The sequence below is a fragment of the Mus musculus genome, chromosome 16 (assembly GCF_000001635.26).
Source record: "Mus musculus strain C57BL/6J chromosome 16, GRCm38.p6 C57BL/6J".
Lineage (NCBI taxonomy): Eukaryota > Metazoa > Chordata > Mammalia > Rodentia > Muridae > Mus > Mus musculus.
The window spans coordinates 68450483-68454324 of NC_000082.6; the positions used below are offsets into that span (position 1 = coordinate 68450483).

At 45.3% G+C, this 3842-nt stretch overlaps 1 pseudogene; it reads right to left on the reverse strand.

Moving 5' to 3' along the window:
* Positions 1 to 2376: 2376 nt before the first annotated feature.
* On the reverse strand, positions 2377 to 2483 carry Gm24681 (annotated as a pseudogene).
* Positions 2484 to 3842: the final 1359 nt, after the last annotated feature.

Below are 3842 nucleotides of genomic sequence, written 5' to 3' on the forward strand. Positions count from 1 at the left end.
GTTGGTATGGTATATGGCCTTTGGTTTCTGCTGCTCTTTAGATACTGGAACTTTGCTAGGAGTCCTCTCAGATATCCTGTTTTTTCCCAGTGTCACAGAGCTCCTGCAGTTTTGGATATTTAGGACCAGCTCCTTCATGCAGTGCAGCATTTCATAGATGGAATAGAGTTGGGTTAGATCAATTAAAAATCCTGGATCTGGATCTGAGAGGTATCTGAGCTGCTAAGCCCAGCAGCTCTCCCACTCTCATACCCTCAGAGCTGGCTCACCGGCAACCCCCACAACTAGGGCCAGGCAGCTACACTCTAATGCCCAGGCAAAGAATAAAGGCCCAGGCTCACTTTTCCTGAGTGTTATAGCTGGTGATGAATGTGGCAAGTTCTCTCACTCTCATGACACCCGGAACGAGCTCTCTGGCCTGGCATTGATTGCAAGGGACAAGGGAAGATGATTGTGTTCTCTCTCTCTCTCTCTCTCTCTCTCTCTCTCTCTCTCTCTCTCTCTCTCTCTCTCTCTCATTTTTGCCACTATCCAGAAGACAAGAGGCAGAGAAGGCTCTCCTGGGCTCACACCCTTGGGAAGGCTCACGGGCTATCCTTACATCCAGAGGCAGCTCTACTGTGCAGCCCATGCAAGCTCTGCTCTTCTGCTTGTTGTATCAGGTGAGTGTCAGAGCCAGCTCTCCCCTGTCATAGGTGGCAAGGGGTTGAGCGTGTGGGGAGGGCATTTCTCTCATGCACACTCTTCCATATGGCTGACAAATTGTGGAGCCAACTTTCCCACACGCATGATCACACTCTCAGGGCAGGCTCACCTGTATATACACACACAGAGAATCAACTCTATTGTGCTGTCAAGATATGGTGCAGAACCTGCTCTCCTAAGTGCTGTGGCAGGTGAGGGGCAGCGTCACCCCTCCTACACTCATGGCCCTATCAGAGCCAGTTCCCCCACACACTGATGAGGGCAAAAGACATGAGAGGGGATCTCTCCTTCAATGATGCAGCTGGAAAGCAGACAGGAAAATGTCTGCTTTTCAACACTCAAGGCCTTGGGCTATCTTACTCATGACCCCAGCATGCAGGACCAGTAGAGTCTACCGTGCTGCCTAGGTAAGATACAGAGCCTCCTTTCCTGAGTGCTGCAGTAAGAGAGGGACAAGGGCAGCTCTCCCTCTCTGATAGCTTCAGGGCCAGATCTAATGCCTGCCATAGGTAGTGGGGGGATGGGAAGCATCTCTCCTTCACCCATTTCACGCACAGCAGACAAGTGGAGGGACAAACTCTCCCATGCTCACAACGTTGGGGCTTGCTTGCTCTGGCTTCCACCACTAGGGTCTACTCTACTGTTCTGCCTGGGTAAGGTACAGGGCCCTTTCTCCCAAGTGCTGCAAGTGGTGAGGAGCAAGACCAGTTCTTCTGCTTGCATGAGCTAGGCACAGATGTTCTGCATGCCACAGGTGATGAGCAGCAAGGAGGGAGGAGGGTATCTCTACGTTGTCCATGCTACCTCATGAGAGATAAGTGGTAGGGCCAGTTCTCCCATGTTTATATCCTCAGGACTGGCTTACCTGCAACTCTTGAAGTGTGCACGGCCTTGTTCTCATGTGTACTGCAGTTAGGTGTGGGTTTAGCTCTCCTGCTCCCGTGTCTCTGGAGCCAGCTTCCCAACAACAGCCAAGTGAAGGGTGTAACCACCTCTGTATAGCCCTCCAACATCAATATATCCCCAGGGGGCAGGCCAGACCATATATACTTGGCTGGTCTTTGGTGGGTAACAGACTCCTGCTAGTGCTGGGCCAGGGACCTAGACATGGCCCGCAGTGGCTACACAGGGCAAGCTACCACCATGGTCCCAGATTGCACCAGAGCAGACTGTTTCTCACTTGTCTTGAATCTCCAGTTCTGCCTCTCTTCGTTGTGCCCACATCCTTCTGTTTTTCCTCTCTTCCATTTCTCCACCACTTACTTGCTCCTCTTAGTGGTGCCCGGGGTCTCTGAGGGTCTGGGGTCATCTCAGGAGAAATCTCAGGAGTACCATGCCCAGCTGATATATTATGTAGGTAAGCAGGCATCACCTCTGGCATGCTCTGCCCACAAGGCAAGCACAGCTTAAGATTGGTGGTCATCTCAGGCTAGCTTTCTGTTCAGTTCCCATGACCCCAGTGTGGTGATCATTTTGGGCTTGCACCTTGCCCAGCCTACCCAAGTGACCCTTTGTAAGTGTTGACTGTGTCATGCTTACTCTCCACTGGGGCCCTAGTATCAGATCCCATGCATGTTTTTCCTAATTTCCTGCTTTCTTGTCATCCTGGGAGCCCATCTCAGCCTGCTTAGTACCACAGTGGTGATTGTCTCCGGCTCAATTTTTTCAGGGAATGTTAAACTAGTTACTCAGATGTTAACAGGTTAGGACACTGAGCATAAACATAGCTGCTCTCCTCTGCCTGCACATGTGACATAGCATCTACATGTGCAGTGCCTCTAAGTGCCAGACATGTCTTTATTCTTGATTAATTTAAAAACATATTTGATAATTTATCCTAATTTCCATATAATATTATATTATATCCTCTTATTTCAACTAGTTACTTTAAATATTTAACTTTGGCTAACTATGTATTAATTCTATAAAATTTATCTAATTTTGTTGTATATTTATCATTATGTATTACTAATAGAAGCATAGTAATCAGTTTGATAGCTATGGTATATTTCTTGTTATTAAATTGTAATTATTTTTCCTTCAAATATATTTTCCCTGTAGTACTTATAACTATGCATGATAGATAACACTGGTCTATATTCTTAGGTCTTTCTTACCACAACTATGATTTAAAACTTGAAATCTATTATTAGCATTTCATTCCACACTTTAGTCTATCAATGCACAGGTGTTGGCATCATGACCTCTGAAACCTGTGACATCATATAGGCTAGGCAACACTGTGACCTACACATCTGTTGCCAAAACAATGGCCACCAACTCCCAGAATCCATTGGGCTCACCTCCCACCTTTACCTGTATCCAAATCACCATCCATATATATAGAAGAGGACCTCCCCCCCCCCCCTTCTTGCTTCACTTTCTGCTGTCTTCCTTGCCCTGCTTTCTCCCAATAGACCTCTTAACATGGTACTGCTCAGGCCAGGTGTGTTGTGTTCAGATGCAATCAGATCTGCTATTCTAACACATCAATAGGTACTTTTTAAAAAATCTTTGTTCTCTAATTGTTATACTTTTGTAATTGAAACAGTGTTCAGGAACTTTGTGTCTTCAACAGTGAATTTCAAACAAATCAAAACAAACAAACCCGCTGAATACTAGTTCATATTTCTCAGTTTAAGAAAAAAAATGATACTGAAAACATAGATTATACTTTACAGAAGGATAACAGGTTGACCAAAATGTGGCCCAAGAACTCTCAGTCCATGGTGAGACAGGAGCCTAATACAAGGTCTATAAATTAGATGGTCTTTACCCTTATTTACACATGGTTATTGTATAAGTTTGGACAATATGCAGAAGCTCAGGCTGTGATTCCCGCATCGGAAGCGCCTCATGCATGACTATGAGAAGTCAGATTGTCTTTCATTTTGATTGTGCTGACATTCCTTGCTGCCTTTTTTATCTTTACTTTCCACCAGGATATTTTAGATCTAAAAATACTCATGAGACAGAGGGAACTGGTTGTTACCTTCTCGTAGGCTGTGTGATGGATTCCAAAAGCCTGCCTCTTAGAGAGTAGATTTTGTGAGGTGAATCAGATACTATGATTTTTAGTTCTAAAATGAATTCTCAACGTGTATGCATTAAATATATATATTTTTAATTTTTAGTAC